This window comes from Callospermophilus lateralis, chromosome 9 (assembly GCF_048772815.1).
Source record: "Callospermophilus lateralis isolate mCalLat2 chromosome 9, mCalLat2.hap1, whole genome shotgun sequence".
NCBI lineage: Eukaryota > Metazoa > Chordata > Mammalia > Rodentia > Sciuridae > Callospermophilus > Callospermophilus lateralis.
In genome coordinates this window covers 94,387,453-94,404,814 of record NC_135313.1, presented here as the reverse complement: position 1 = coordinate 94,404,814, position 17,362 = coordinate 94,387,453, and the positions used below count along the sequence as shown (strand labels likewise).

The 17,362-nt window shown below is 38.1% G+C and overlaps 1 pseudogene; it reads left to right on the top strand.

The window, feature by feature from the left end:
* Nucleotides 1-11,700: 11,700 nt before the first annotated feature.
* Nucleotides 11,701-16,387, top strand: LOC143642159 (archaemetzincin-2-like; annotated as a pseudogene).
* Nucleotides 16,388-17,362: the final 975 nt, after the last annotated feature.

Genomic DNA, 17,362 nt, shown 5'->3' with positions numbered 1-17,362 from the left:
TGATTTGGCTACAGGGCTGTGGGGAAAGCACCACAGGTCCTTCAAGGATAGCAAGGCTGCCATTGACTAGACCCTAAAGATCATCTCACCATCACAAGTGCTGCTGGCTCTTGTGCCCCAGGAGACTGGAAGGTTTTTACCACCATTAGAGGCAGGCAGTTCTTGACCATTCCTGATTATTTGCACCTTGTAATGAACTGTAAGGTACTGCAGATCCAGGATGATAGACTGGACTAGTTTGATCTCAGCTACTTGCTGTGGTGGAAACTTCTAGAGCTCTCCTATATCCAAGCCTCCCCTTCTGCCAGGGACATTAGAAGATTATGCTTTTTGCCCCCTTGTAGTTAAGATGGAACAGTGAGCTGTGAGTCAAAGTGACAAGTCTCGTTTCTGGGCTAAATTGTTTCATTGAGTGAACTCCCTCCAGCAATTTATGCCCCTGTGCGTGGACAATGAGAGTCAGTTTGGTCGCTTCAGGATGGTTTCTGTCTGTCAGTCTGGGTCCCAAGGTCATTGAAGCAGAATTTGGGACAACCTATGTTAGATACATGATATGAGTAAGGAGGAGGCTTGTGTGATTGAGCCACTGAGGTTTTTTAGTTTTTTTTGTTCCTGCAGAACAGTACAGCCTTCAGTTTATCCTAACAACATAAGGAAATAAAAATAACACAAAAAACAATAGGCTGAGGGAGGCCAAAAGGAAGAAAGTTTAAGGTCTTCCTTGTCTTTAAAATGAGGGAATCTTCATTTTATTTTCCTTTGCTCATATTTGTATTCTGGGTCCAACCATATTTCCCCCATGGTCTATACTTGGTTTTATGTTTAAATGGATTCAGATTTTACCTCCCATCCTTTTACCTTGAATTCTCTACTGGTGAGTTCTTTATTTTGAATCTTTCTTGCCTGGCCAGATTTTGCTCTTGAGGAGCCTTTCAGCAGCCCACCTGCCAGCTGCTTTTTGTCTGAATGAACATCTGGACTCTGTGTGAAATTCTTAGGTCAATCTTTCTCATAGAATTTTTTTGGGGGTATTTCTATTTATTTTTTTTTTTGGCTATATTTTTTTTCCATAGCTTTATTGAGGTAAAATTGAAGTACAATAAAATGCACATATTTGAAGTACGCTATTTGATCAGTTTCAAAATGTATGTAACCAGATCAATATAAAAAAATTTCCATTACTTTTTTAAAATTTTGAAATCATGCAGACTGTGTTTCCTGCATGACTTATTACATTAGAAATCAATCACTTTATGATATATAGAACCCTATCCCCACATGTCAACTATTTCAAAATTAAATGGCACACTTATAAATATCTCAGAGGTCAAGGAAAGAACCACAAGAAAAGTAAATAAAAGGCACTTTGAACTAAGTGATAATAAAAGCTTAAAATATCAGGATATCTGGGATAAAAACAGTACTTAGATGAACATTTATAACTTAAAAGTACTTGTATCAGAAAGAATAACAATAAAATTACTTGCAAATCATGTAGTAGGAAGAAAAAAAGAAGAGTATGAGCAGAAATATATGAAATAGATAAGAAATAATATAGCTAAAGTTGATAAAAATAAAACAAGTCTAATCAAGAAAAAAGCAAGAAGGGGCTGGGGTTTTGGCTCAGTGGTGGAGCACTTGCCTCACATGTGTAGGGCACTGGGTTTGATCCTCAGTATCACATAAAAACAAATAAATAAAATAAAGGTATTAAAAAAAAGAAAAAAGAAAAAAGCAAGAATATGAAAATTAATATCAATGGAAAGAGAATTAGCAAAATAAGCCTACAGATGTTAAAAATATATTAAGGTAATATTACAATTGTAAGCCAGCATATGTGATAGCTTACTGGTTTATATTAGAGAAAGATCCATGCTCTGCTGAGAAGAAAATGTATTCAGTCATTGATGAAATATTCTATATGTATCTGTTAAGTCTAAATTATCAATTGTATTTTTTACTTAAAAACTGAGGTTGGGGCTGTAGCTCAGTGGTAGAGCACTTGCCTAGCATATAAAAATAAATAAAAATAAAGGTATTATGTTCATCTACAACCCAAAAAACATTTTTTTAGTTGTAATATGGACTCAATACTTTTATTTGTTTTTTAAGGTGTCAGGATTGAACCCGGTGCATCACATTTGGGAGGCAAGTGCTCTACCACTGAGTTACAACAAAATAGCAGTCCTATTTTTTACTTCTATAGCTTCTTTATTTAGTTTTTGTTTGGAGGATCCATCCAGTGGTGAGGGAGGCATGTTAAAGTTACCCAATATTATTGTGTTGTGGTCTATTTGTTTCTTGAAATTGAGCAGGGTTTGTTTGATGTATGTGGATGCTTCATTGTTTGGGGCATAAATATTTACGATTGTTATGTCTTATTGATGTATAATTCCCTAAAGCAGTATGAAATGGCCTTCTTTGTCCCTTCTGATTAACTTTGGCTTAAAGTTCACTTTATCTGATGAGGATAGAAACCTTGGCTTGTTTATAGGATCCACGTGAGTGATAGGTTTTTCCCCCATCCTTTTGCCTTCAGTTTATGGATGTCTTTGCCTATGAGGTGATTTTCTTGGAGATAGCGTATTGTTGGGTCTTGTTTCTTTAGTCCAATCTTCCAGGCTGTCTTTTGATTGATGAGTTTAGGCCATTAATGTTCAAGGTTATTTTTTATTTTTTTGGTACTGGGGATTGAACTCAGGGTCACTCGGCCACTGGGCCACATCCCCAGCCCTATTTTTGTATTTTATTTAGACACAGGGTCTCACTGAGTTGCTTAGGGGTTCACTAAGTTGCTGAGGCTGGCTTTGAACTCATGATCCTCCTATCTCAGCTTCCTGAGCTGCTGGGATTACAGGCACATGCCACCATACCCAGCTCAAGGATATTATTGAGTTATGATTTGTATTCCCCATCATTTGGGTTTAATTCTAGTTATTAATTTGAATTAGTTTCTCTTTTGACTGACTATTCCTTTAGTATGGTTCCTCCCTTTAGACTGGCTTTCACTTTTTTTTTTTTTTTCCATTTCAGCTTCATGGAATATTTTGTTGAGAATGTTCTGTAGTGCAGGCTTTCTAGTTGCAAATTCTTTTAACTTTTGTTTATCATGGAAGGTTTTTATTTAATCTTCAAATCTGAAGTTTAATTTTGCTGGCTATAGGATTCTTGATTGGCATACATTTTCTTTCAAAGCTTGGTATATGTTATTCCAGGACCTCCTAGCTTTGAGGGTCTGGGTTGAGAAATCAGCTGAGATCTGAACTGGTTTCCCCCTTTACGTAATCTGATATTTTTCTCTTGCAGCCTTTAAAATTCTATCCTTTTTCTGTATGTTAGGCATTTTCATTATAATATGCTTTGGTGTGGGCCTTTTGTAATTTTGTACATTTGGGGTCCTATAAGCTTATCATATTGATTTTTCATTTCATTCTTTAGGTTTGGAAATTTTTCTGGTATTATTTCATTGAAAAGATTATGCATTCCTTTGGTTTATATCTCCATGCCTTCATCCATCCTGATAAATATTGAATTTAGTCTTTTCATGTTATTCCATAGTTCTTGGAAGTTCTGTTCATGGTTTATTAACATCTTATCTCTGCGGTCAACTCTATTTTTAAGAGTACGTATTTTGTCTTCATTGCCTGAGGTTCTGTTTTCCAAGTGGTCTAATCTGTTGGTGATGCTTTCTATTAAATTTTAGTTTATTGTTTCCTTCATTTTGAGGATTTCTGCTTTTTTTTTTCAGAATCTCTGCTTTTTTATTGAAGTAATCTTTCACTTCCTGTATTTTCTCTCTGATTTCATTTCCTATACTATCTTTTACTTCGCAGATCAGTTTAACTGTGTACATTCTAAATTCCTTCTCTGACATTTCTTCCACTGTGGATTCTGTTCTTGGAGTATCTTGGTTTGTTTGGGGAGATTTGTTCCCTTGCTTTTTCATGTTGTTTGTGTATCTATCCATCTAACAGTATGGATCTGAGGCAGTAGAGTTTCTGTCCTATGGATTTATAGTGTCCCTGAAGGTTTACAGCACCTCACTGTTTAGGGAAAGACAAATAATAACAACAACCAATGCAAACAATTTACATCATTAAACCAAACATATTTAGGAGTCAAATTGCTGGAGCATATTACCAGACTGTTCTCCAGAGTGACTGCACCATTTTATATTCCCATCTACGAGTATGAGGATTCCACTTTCTCCAGTGTGGTCAACATTTACTGTCATATTTTATATTAAGGTCATTCTAAAAGGTGTGAATTGGTATCTTATTGTGGTGCCAGTTTACATATAACTAATTATCAGAGCATCTTTTCATGCACTTACTGGCCATTCATATATCTGCTTTGAATAATGTTTATTCAAATTCTTTGTTCATTAAAGAAATTGGATAATCTTATTATTGAATTATAAGAAGTCTTCAAATATTCTGGATACAAGTACTGTGGCATATGCCTGTAATCTTTACTCTGGAGGCTGAAGCAAGTTCAAGGCCACTCTGGGCAATTTAGAGAGAACCTCAAAACATAAAAGTTCTAGTGATATAGCTCAGTGAGAGAGTGCCCTGGGTTCAATATGCAGTTCTATTAAAAAAATTCTACATACAAGTTTCTTAGTAGATAAAGATTTGTGTTATATTCTCCCATTCACTTTCTTTGTTCTTTGTCTATGACACTGAGGATTGAACCCAGACCCTCATGCATGCTGGGCAAGCACTCTCCCACTGAGCTACATCCCCAGACCCCTTCACTTTCTTGATAGTCTTGTTTGAAGCATTAAAGTTTTAAATTTTGATAAAGTCCAGTTTATTAATTTTTCTTTTATCATTTTTGCATTTGGTGTGTATTATCTAGGAAAATATTGCTCAACTCAATATACTATGGTTTCTTCTAGGAGTTCTATAATTTTAGCTCTCACACAGACGTTTTTGATACATTTCTTTTTTCTTTCTCTTTTTCTTTTCTTTTCTTTCTTTCTTTTTTTTTTTTTTTTTTTTTTGATATTGGGGATTGAACCCAGGGGACATTTAATTACTGCCACATCCCCAGCCCTTTTTATTTTTTGAGGCAGGGTCTTGCTAAGTAATTAGGGCTTTGCTAATTTACTGGGGCTGGTCTCCAACTCCATCCTCCTGCTGCAGATTTCCAAGCTGCTGGGATTACAGGTGTGTTCCACTGTGCCAGGCTTTGAGATCCCTTTCAATCCAAGTTTTGCGTATAGTTTAGGTAAGGATCCAAAATCATTCCATTTCATGTGAACATCCACTTTCCCCACTATAACTAGTCTTTTCCCATCAAACTGCCTTGGCAACATGGGCTTGCACCTTTTGCTTAGATGTCTGAAGAACCCTTAATCCTTGAAATTCAGAAACTTAACCAGACAGAATCTTACAGCAATTGTTCTTAATCACTGTTTTTTTTTCATCTTTTCCTTCTTTCCATTTGTTATGCAGCTGAGGTGTCCTCAAAAGCTCCTGTGTTCATGCAAGAATGTTCATAGGTTAAATGTGAGAGTTATAATGTAATGAGTAGATTAATCCATTTAACGGATTAATAATTTGAAAGTCTACTATACCGGGAGGGTGACTGGACAGGTGGGGTATAGCTGGATGAAGTAGGTAACTCAGGGAATGCCCTTGGGGATTTTATCTTGTCCCCATAGCTTCTCCTCTCTCTCTTGGCTTCATGGCTGCCATGAACTGAGTAGCTTTCCTATGCCTCACATCAGATCCAGTATCTTGTTGGATACTTTGGTCATTGTAAAAAAATTGACAAGCATATTCACTTTTTTTCCCCAAATATGGGGGTCTGACTGGGTTGCTCAAGCTGGCTTCGAACTTCTGGGCTCACGTGATCTTCCTGCCTCAGCCTTCCAAGTAGCAAGAAATACAGGTGCACACCACTTGTATTTTCACTTCTATGTACTAGAATTTTTTTGGGGGGCGGGGTTTGATAAATTGCCCAGGTTATCTCAACCTCCCACATAACTGAGTTTACAGGCATTTACCACTATTCCTGGCTGAAGAGAGATTTTTAAAAAATAATTAATATCTATAGTGTAGTGGTACACACCTGTTATCCCATGTTATACCAGTGGCTTGGGAGGCAGAGATAGGAAGATCACAAGTTCAAGGCCAGCCTGGGCAATTTAGACCATCACAAAAATTTAAAAAAGGGCTGGGAATATAATTAAGGGACAAAGCACCCCTAAGTATGTATATGTGTGTGTAGATTGATTGATCTTTTTTTTTTTTTTTTTTTTTTTTGGATTCTGGGGACTGAACCCAGGGCTTTGTGCATGCAAAGCAAGCACTCTACCAACTGAGCTATATCCCTAGCTCCGGATATCTTTTTTTTTTTTTTAATTTATTTTTTAGTTGTAGTTGGACACAATACCTTTGTTTTATTTATTTTTAAGTGGTGCTGAGGATAGAACCCAGGACCTCGCACACACTAGGTTGAGTGCTCTACTGCTGAGCCACAACCCCAGCCCCAGATTGATTAATATTGTATGGCAGTTATCTTCTCCTCATTGTAGAATGATGTCTAGAATTCTAGTCATCAAAAGTTTAAACTGAGTCAGGCGTGGTGATGCATGCATGGCTGTAATCCCAGTTTGGAAGGTTGAGGCAGGAGGATCCCGAGTTTAAAGCCAGCTTCAGCAAAGTGAGGCGCTGTCTCTAAATAAAACTCAGTGAGACCCTCTCTCTAAATAAAATACAAAATAGGCCTGGGGATGTGGCTCAGGGGACAAGTGCTCTTGAGTTCAATTCCCGGTACTCCCATCCCCCCCAAAATTGATTTTTTTTCAAGCAGAACTTTGGGATATTTACTAGTATTAATCAGTAGTTTCATTGTGTTCTTGACTCTTGTGTTTTTATAAGAGATGACTTCAAGCAAGACATGAAACATGGTACAAGTATAGCAAAGTTTATTAGAAGACAAAGGAGAGAAGGAGGGGAAATCACCCTTGAGAGAGAGTGGGTTGTCTTAGGAAAGTGAAGACTCCCTTTTTTGGGTCCCAATTTTTCTTGGGGTTCAGGGGCAGTTTCTGGAGAAACCAGCATAAGCACCACCTCCTACTCTGATTGACAGCTGTATTGTATCAGATCTTAAATCCCTACTGCCACATGTCTTACTCATGAATATCTAAGTGAAAATTTATAATCACAATAAGATTAAATAATATGCCAAGGATCTAAAGACCACTTTTGGTCTTTGTGGCATGAGCCAATTGATTTTATATGGAACTTGATTTCTCAGACCTTGAGGCCATTGAGCTCTCCAGCCTCTATATCAGGGTAATCTGTCATCCTCTTGTTAAATGACAAAACTTGGGCATGTGAATAATATGTTGTTATAGGGCCGCTATTTTAAGTCACAGCAGGGCCAGGGTGACCTTGTAAATTGTTTCTTTAAAAACATGTTGAGGGGCTGGGGCTGTATCTCAGGGGTAGAGCTCTTGTCTCACATGTGTGAGGCACTGGGTTCAATCTTTAGCACCACATAAAACTAAACAAATAAAAAAGTCATTCTGTCCATCTACAACTACAAAAAAATTTTTTTTTAATTAAAAAAAAAAGAAGTAGAGGAATAGTACATAGGTTAAGTCTATATAAATAACCCCTTAATTTACATGTTTCCACCACTCATTTCTGCCTGCTACCTATCATTGGTATCTACTTTGACTTTTTCTGAGTGGATTAAGTTTTTTAAATAATGAAAATTTATAATTTTTGTATAAAAATAGAGTTATGACTAAAAACATCACTACTGTTGGGCACAGTGGTGCAACCTGTAACCCCAGCCACTGAGAGGCTGAGGCAGGATGATCACAAGTTTGAAGCCAGCTTGGAAACTTAGTGAGAGACTCTGTCTCAAAATAAACACTAAAGAAGGGCTGTGAATGGTAAAGTGCTATTGGGTTCAATCTCTAGTAACACAAAACAGAACAAAACAATAAAATTCCCACTGTTTTCTTTTTTTCTTTTGTTTTGGGGGGTACCAGAGATTGAACTCAGGGTCACTCAACCACTGAGCCACATCCCTAGCCCTGTTTTGTATTTTATTTAGAGACAGGGTCTCACTGAGTTTCTTAGAGCTTTGCTTTTGCTGAGGCAGGCTTTGAATTTGAGATCCTCCTGCCTCAGCCTCCCAAGCCTCGGGATTACAGGTATGCGCCACCATGCCTGGCAACCCCCACCATTTTCAATTTGTTGTTTGGTTTGCGAAGCTGGGGAACCAGGGCCTTGCATACGTCAGATAAATGTTCTACCATCAAGCTACATCCCCATTCAAATACCTTTAAGCATGTTTCAAATTATTTCATTTCTTACCACTGTTGCAGTGTTATACTTCACAAATTTTGGCCTAAGATTCTTTGTCTCTTATCAAACTAGCTAAATATTCATCACTGCCAAACAATGGCTCCTTGGCCCCATCTTAAAAGTTTTGCAGAGAGTATACCCTTTTCATTATATCAACACCTCAGAAATGGTGTTATCATCCCAATTTAACAAATGTGGGGACAGAGGCTTCGAGATGTCAATTAGCTGACCAATGGTCACTAAAATAAGTCCAAGAGAAAAATTGTCCTTTGGTGCCCTTCTCTACCCTTCTCTACACCAGTTTTTTTTTTTTTTTTTTTAATGCTGGGCATTGAGTTCAGGGCCACTCTACCACTGATTCACATCCCCATCCCTTTTTATTTTTTTATTTTGAGATGAGATCTCAGTTGCTGAGGTTGGCCTTTTCAAACTTGCAATTTTTCTGCTTCAGCCTCCTTAGTGTCTGGGATTACAGGCACGGGCTATCACTCTTGGCTCTCTACGCCTCTTAACATGTGGCTCTGTGGTCAAATCAAAATTGTACAGCAGGGTATACAAAGTTGCAAGATTTAGCTGGGTGTGGTGGCACACTTGCCTGGAGACCAAACTACTTGGGAGGCTGAGGCAGGAGGATCACAAGTTTGAGACCAGACTCAAAAACTTAAATTCTGTTTCAAAATAAAAAGTAAAAAGGGGGCTGGGATTGTGGCTCAGCGGTAGAGCACTCGCCTAGCACGTGGGAGGCCCTGGGTTCGATCCTTAGCACCACATATAAATAAATAAATAAAATAAAGATATTGTGTTCAGTTACAACCAAAAAATAAATATATATTTTTAAAAAAGTAAAAGGGCTGGGGATGTAGCTCTGAGGTAAAATGTGCATGGATTTGATCTTGTAGTGGGAGGGAATAGCTGGAAGACTTATCTCTGCCCGTGTTTGCTGAAATCTCACTGAAGTCGTCCTTCCCTTGCACCCTGCCCTTCAGCATGGCCATTTCCTGCTATTCCTTTCTCTGCAATGGTATTTTAAACCTCCACCATCTGGCGGACTCCTACTTATCCTTTTAGATCGATGGAATCCCTTTCCTATGTGTTCTATCTCTAATTGTCCAGCATTTTAATCTGCCCACATTCATTTTGTTCAAAGTTTTTCTCTCCTACCAGACTATACATTCCTGGAAGGCAGAGACTGATTCATCTTTCTACCCGCACAGTATCCTACAGGGTTCAATAAATATTTCTTTAATTCAGTTTTGAGATCCAACTCCGTTGTTACCATACAAAATCTTCTCTGCTATTCCTGCCCTTGCTGATCTTTTCCTTCCCAAGCCCTGAAAGCATTTTTATTTTACACTTTTGATTTAGCATTTAGTACATGCTGCTGTTTATTGTTGATTTCTTTTTCTTTCCTTTTTTTTTTTTCTTTTTTTTTTACCATATGCAGTCTATAATAACATGGGCAGGAAAGTACCAAATCATGTTTTGCTCTTTTTGTTTGCAAACTTAGCCTAAGTGCTTGCTCACATCAACGCAAGACATCTCAGGCCCAGTAATATGGGAGGCTGAGGTAGGAGGAACACAAGTTCAAGGCCAGCCTCAGCAACTGAGTGAGCCCTTCAGCAACTTAGTGAGACCCTGTTTCAAAATTTAAAAAAAAAAAAAAAAAAGGTGGGAGAGGCTGGGGATATAGCTTAGTGGTAAAGTGTCCCTGGGTTAGGGTGTCAAGAAAAAAAAAAAAAAAAAGGAAACCAAGACTAAGACATGCAATTGTTTTATACACTTAGAAAACACTAAACAAGGGCCAGGGATGTAGCTGTGTGGTAGAGTGCTTGTCTTGCATGTGCAGGATCTTGGGTTCCACCCCTGGTACCAGGAAAAATAGAAAGAAAACAAAGAAACAACAAGACTCACTTCAATCCATTTATGGTAGGCAGACATGTAAGTTACCCCAGGATTCCTGCTCTCTGTGTTCAGAGCCTTTTTTATAATCTCTTACCCTTGAGTATGGGTAAAACTTGTGAACATGATGGGATTTCACTTGCCTGAATAAGTTTTATCTTACAAAAGATATGGAGAGATTTTTCAGGTATTATTAATATCCCCAATCAGTTGACTTTAAGTTAATTAAAAGGGAGATCATGGTGGGTGGTCCTAGCATAGTCAGGTGAACCCTTCAAAGTTTGAGGCTGGCCTGTGCAACCCTGCGACACCCATCTCAAGAAAAACAAAAAAGGCATTGCAAAAACGCCAAGGGGGCTGGGAATATAGCTCAATTGGTAAAGTGCTTGCCTCACATGCACCACAGTAGGGGAGGGGGAAACAAAACAAGAGGCAAGACAAATTATAGTTTAGAGGTATACACTTGGCTAGTAAAACCACAAAGAAGTTTTAAAATGTAATTATTAAAAAGTCAAGATGTGGGGCTGGGGATGTGGCTCAAGTGGTAGCGCACTCGCGGATCCTCAGCACCACATACAAACAAAGATGTTGTGTCCGCCGAGAACTAAAATAAATAAATATTTAAAAAAATTCTCTCTCTCTCATCTCTCTCTCTTAAAAAAGTCAAGATGTATTAAGATCACATTCTGGACCATAATACACACCTTAAATTTTTTTTTTTTTTTTTTTTAAAGAGAGAGTGGGGGAGAGAGAGAGAGAGAGAGAATTTTTTAATATTTATAGTTCTCAGCGGACACAACATCTTTGTTTGTATGTGGTGCTGAGGATCGAACCCGGGCCTCACGCACACCAGGCGAGCACTTACCGCTTGAGCCACATCCCCAGCCCCACTTAAAAATTTTAAAAGAATAGAAGTTATGGAAAGTATGTTGTCATATCCTGAATTAAACTAGAAGTCAGTAACAGAAAACCAGAAAATTCCAAAGTATCTGGACATTAAGCCATATATTCTAATAATAATATATTCTAAATAACATGGGTCAAGAGAAAGGAAATATTGTGAACTAAATGAAAATATAAGTTATCAAAATTTGTGGAATGCATGAAAGTGGTGTTTAGGAGGAAATTCATATATCTAAATATATACAGTAGACATGAAGATACAAAATCAATAGTCTAAGTTTCCATGTCAGGAAACCAGAGAAGGAAGAATAACTTAACCCTTAAAAAAGGATTAGAAATTATAAAACCCACAAAGGAAGTCATGAAATTGACCACAGGAGGAATGATCAACAAGAGCAAAGTTGGTTCTCTGACAAGAGCAAGAATATTGATGAACTTCTGGTCAGGATAACCAAGGAAAAAGAAGGTGTTACAAAGTATTATTATCAGAAACAGAAGAGGAGTCCAGTGTGGTGGCACACACCTGTAACTTCAGCTACCTGGGAGGCAGAGACAGGAGGATCAGATGATCGAGGCCAAGGGCAGCAACTCAAGTGAGGCCCTCAGCAACTTAGGGAGACCCTCCTCAAAAAATAAAAAGGGCTTGGGATGTGACTCTGTGATAAAGTCCCTAGTATCAAAGAAATAACAGCAAACAAAGAAACCTCTCAAAAGAAAGGAATAGGAGCCAGGAGTGGTGGCTCATGCCTGCAATCTCAGCTACTCAGAAGGCTGAGGCAGGGGGATTGCAAGTTCAAAGGCATCTTAGTAAGATCCTGTCTGTCTCAAGATAAAAAATAAAAAATGCACAGTTCAGGGTGTAGCTTAGTAGATTGCCTAACACACATGAGGTCCTGGGTTTGATCCCCAGCAGTGTGGAAAAAAAAGAGAATTATAAGGTAATACTTGAAACAATGTATGCCAATAAATTATATGTAATTTAGATGAAATGAACAAATACATAGAAGAACACAAACTACTAATATTTATTCAAAAACTGAAAATATGAATAGATGTATAATATGTAATACACAAAAACTTCCCACAAAGATAATCCCAGAACCAGATAGCTTCACTGGTGAACTCTTAACAAATGTGTAAAGAAGTAATATAAATCCTTTAGAAACTTTTCCAAAAACTAGGAAAGTGAGAATAATTCTTAACTTTCTTTGATACCAGTGTCACCTTGATATCAATACATCATACAGTGGGGCGTGGTGGCGCATGCCTGTAATGCCAGTGGCTCAGGAGGCTGAGATAGGAGGATTGCAAGTTCAAAGCCAGCCTCATAAACAGCAAGGTCCTAAACAATTCAATGAGACCCTGTCTCTAAATAAAATGCAAAATAGGGCTGGGGATGTGGCTCAGCGGTTGAGTGGTCCCGAGTTCAATCCCCAGTATTACGCCCCCGCCAAAAAAAAAAAAAATCATACAAAGAAAAGTACAGACCAATATACCCCAAATAGAGCAGCAGACAAAAAAATTCTCAAATAATACTAGCAAACTGATAAAAAAATAGATAGCAAATAGATAAAATGGAGAACATATCATGAACAAATGGGATATATTTCAGGAATGTAAAACTGATTTAACATCATAAACTATGAAGGCCAGAAGACAGTGAAATGATTATTACTCCTCCTTTTCCTCTCCCTCCTCCTCCTCCTACTCTGTGGTCTGGGTATTTAAACCCAGGGGTACTCTACCACTGAGCCCTTTTTGAGATATGGCCTCACAAGGTTGCTGAGGCTGGCCTCAAACTTACAATCCTCCTATCTCAGCCTCCCAAGTTGCTGGTATTATAGGCATGTGCCACCACAACTGGCTAGTGAAATGACTTTTTTAAAGTGCTGAAGGAAGAATCTATCACTCACAAATTTTGTACCTGACAAAACTACCCCTCAAAAATAAAGGAGGGGCTGGGAGTATAACTCAGTGGTACAGCACTTACCTGGGTTGTATCCTAGCACTATAAAAACAAAAGCAAACCAACAAGAGCAAAAGCAACAAAAATCAAGAACAAAGAAGAAATGAAGACATTACTAGTAGACCTACAATATAAAAAAATGCTAAGGGCAGTTCTTTGGGTTAAAATGAAAGAACACTAGCCAGTGTAAGTCAGACATAAGAAAAAAAAATTAAGGAATACTAATGAACCTAATTTCATTGGTAAATATAAAAGCCAGTATTATTGCACTTTTGGTTTGTAACCTCTTTCTTTTTTTCCATATGTCTTAAAAGGAAAAATGTGTAAACTAATAATTATAAATCTGTGTTGACAGATGTAGGACCCAGTGAGGATTGGTTAACATCTGGTTACTTCAGGTTCCTTTCCTTTCAAGAGACTGAGGCAGGAGGATCACATGTTTGAGGCTAGCCTGAGCAACTTAGGCCAGCTAAAACTAGCCTGTGTGGACATTTGGTTCTGTCTCTTGCTCTCTAATTTTCTTTTAAAAATCTTTTTTGTGGTGCTGGAGTCTGAATCCAGGCCTTAGGCGTGCTAAACAAGTGCTCCACCCCTAAGCTACGCCCCAGCCCTTTTTACTTCATTTTCAGACAGGGTTCTCTGCCAAGTTGCCCTGGCAGGCCTCAAACTTGCACTGCTCTAGCCTCAGCCTCCGAGAACTGGGATCGTAGGTGTGTACAACCATGCCCAGCTTTCTTTCTTTCTTTTTTTTTGAGAGAGAGAGAGAGAGAGAGAGAGAGAGAGAGAGAGAGAGAGAGAGAGAATTTTAATATTTTATTTCTTAGTTATCAGCAGACACAACATCTTTGTTTGTATGTGGTGCTGAGGATTGAACCCGGGCCGCATGCATGCCAGGCGAGTGCGCTACCGCTTGAGCCACATCCCCAGGCACCCCCAGCTTTCTTTTTAATTTTTTTGAGATGGGTTCTTGCTCTACTGCCTAGGTTGGTCCTGAACACCCTTTGGTTGGGCTGTCATGAAGGTGAGCGTGTGACAAGTCTTAGGATCTCAGCATGTCCTTGTCTTCACGGGTTTCTTTCGGTTTCTGTTATTCTAGCTGGAAACAGACCATCTGGTATTCAGGATAGGGATGCACACAAGCATTTAAAACTTTTGAGAAAATTCAGGACACCAGGACTATTAAGACTATGAGGAGGATAATATCAAGAGATTGGGGCATTCTGTAACCAAGGTCCCCATGATTTAAACCAACTAAAACCAAGTAGGTCAAAGAAAGAGCCAAATGAGGAATCTATTCATATTAGTAGGAATAAGTGGGTCTCAAAAATCTGATTCTTTAAACAAGAACACTAAAATGCTGGGTACAGTGGGGCACACGGGTAAATCCTGTTGACTTGAGAGGCTGAGGCAGGAGGATCACAAGTTTGAGGCTAACCTGGAAAACTAAGCGAGACCCTGTCTCAAAAGAAAGAAAAAAAGGGTTGGATGTGTAGCCCAGTGGTAGAGCACCACTGGGTTCAATCCCTAGTACCACACATACACATACATAAGAAATATGTTAAATCAATAACCTAATTATATACTAAGGAACTAGAAAAAGCCAACAGAAGGAAGGACATAATAATGGTAGAGTACATAAAATAGAGATGAGAAAAACCATAGAGAAATTTTATGAAACTAAAAATTGGTTCTTTGGAAAGAGTAAAATTGATGAATCTTTAGATTGACAAAAGAAAAAAAATCCGAAAATGAGACTGTAGATATTATTACCAATGTTATCGAAAAGGATTGTACAAGAATACTGTGAACAGTTGGATACCCACAAATTAGATAACCTAATCTATCAAAAACTTAAGACTAATTTTATCAGAAGAAATGAACAAATTTCTAAAAACAGTCAATCTACCAAAAGTGACTCAGAAATAAAGAAAAGTAGGGGCTGCTTTGGAGGCAAATTAGCAGTGTTGAGGGCTGCTGGGGTAAAGCATCCCAGAGGACACTTTTAAGGCCAAGCCCAGACATTCCTGTCCTTGTAGGGAAAAGCCTTCAATGGAAGCCTTCCTCTATAAAGATACAAAGAATACAGTATTCTGAACAGACGCTTAAATCAGTTCTCATCTCAAAGAACCCAGCATGAGGGTCACAGTATGAGAACTCAGATGCTGGAGAACAGTGTTTGATAAAAGCAGACTTCCAACCATGTGATGATCTCTTTGGACCCATTTCCTTGCATTTGCAATTAGACTTGGAAAGGCTTCTGAAGATCTTGAACAATTTTTAATGATCTTATAGAGGGGCACACTCCTCAGAGATATGCAATATTTATATACAGCCCATTGGTATATATTGAATCTCTAGGGAAGACTAGAATTATCAGTAAAGAGTATATTAAATAGCATTACAATGAAGCATTACTATTCTATGATCTGATGGTAAAATTCTCAGAACTGGACTGTATATCTGCGATGAGGTGTTCCTTTAGAGTCAATGATAGTGCACAAACTTACACATTTGTACAGGGTATGTCCTGAAGATTTTAGAAAAGAAACTGAAGATGCATTCTGTGTTGCGGGTATTACAATGATTGATGCTTACCCAAGAGATTCCTGGAATTTTGTATTTGGACAGGATTCTTTGACAGATGGTATTCATCCTTGCCAGGCATAGCAGTTGATTTCTATAGCTCATGATACAAAAAAAAAAAAAAAAAAAAAAAAAAGGCAAAGATACTCCAGAAAACATCTTCAAGTGACTTATAAAAACTTTTTTTTTTTTTTTTTTTTAGTACTGGAGATTGAATCCAGGAGCACTCTACCATTGAGCTACATTCCCAGCTCTTTTCATTTTTTTATTTTAAGACAGGGTCTTGCTAAAATGCTGAGGCTGGCCTTGAACCTGTGATCCTCCTGTCTCAGCCTTCCAAGGTACTGGGATTATAGGTGAACCCTACTGGGCCTGGTTTGTGACTGTCAAAAAATTTTTTTAATATATATATTTTTAGTTGTAGTTGAATACAATACCTTTATTTATTTATTTATTTTGGTGCTGGGGATGGAACCCCGGGCCTTCTGAGTTCGAGGAAAGCACTCTACTGATTGAGCTATATCCCCAGCTTATTTATGTATTTTTATATGGTGCTGAGGATCGAACCCAGTGCCTCGCACGTGCCAGGTGAGCGCTCCACTGCTAAGCCACAATCCCAGTCCTGTGACTGTTAATTTTTGATAACTATTATATTCTTGAAGTGACTAGTATTTTCTGCTTCAATCAAGACTTTAACCCATGAAACTGAACACATTGAAACTGCAACTTCATCATGGGCCCTCTTGCCTAGTGCAGAGCTCCTTCTACTTGGAAGAGGTTGTATCCATCTAAATGTTTCCCCATCTATTTATCTAAGTTGCAGTGTGCTCTGGCTTCAACACTGCAAAAAGAGATAAAGTGCTGGTGAGATGGATTCTTATTTATTTAGTGGTACCAGGGACTGAATCCAGGGGTATATTACCCCTGAACTACATTCTCAGCCCTTTTTAATTTTTATGGTCTCACTAAGTTGCCTAGGTTGGCCTTGAATCTGTGATCCTAGTGCCTCAGCCTTTGAGGTGCTGGGATTACAGGTGTGCACCACTATGCCCAGCATAGTGAGGTAGATTGATGATAAACCTGCTGACATACCTGTAGTCACTCTGGAACAGTCATGAGGACAATGTGAGTTTGCTAAAACCCATGGAAATCTTCAAGCAATGGAATGAGTGAATAAAAAAATGGCAAGCAGCCTTTCAAAAATAAGGAACTACAATTAACATGACAGTCAATGGTCAAAGACTGAAAGCTCTTCCTATAAGCTCAGGATCAAGGCAACAAGTAGTGCCCAGCTTTCTCACTCCTGTTCAACATGGTTATGGATGTTGGGAAAAAAAATTACGCAAGACAAAGAAATAAAACATATCCAAATTGAAAAAGAAGTAAAATTATCTGAGTATGCAAGTAACATGATTTTATATGTAGAAAAACTCTAACAATTCCATAAAACAATTTATTAGATAAATTCAGCATATCTGCAGGATACAAATTAACATGCAAAAAATCAGTTGCATATTTATACTCTTACAACAAATTATCAGAAAGCAATTTTTAAAATTCTATTTACGGGCTGGGGATGTAGCTCAGCGGCAGAGTACTTGTCTAGCATGTGTGAGGCACTGGGTTCAATCCTTAGCACCACATAAAAATAAACAAATACAATAAAGGCATGCTGTCC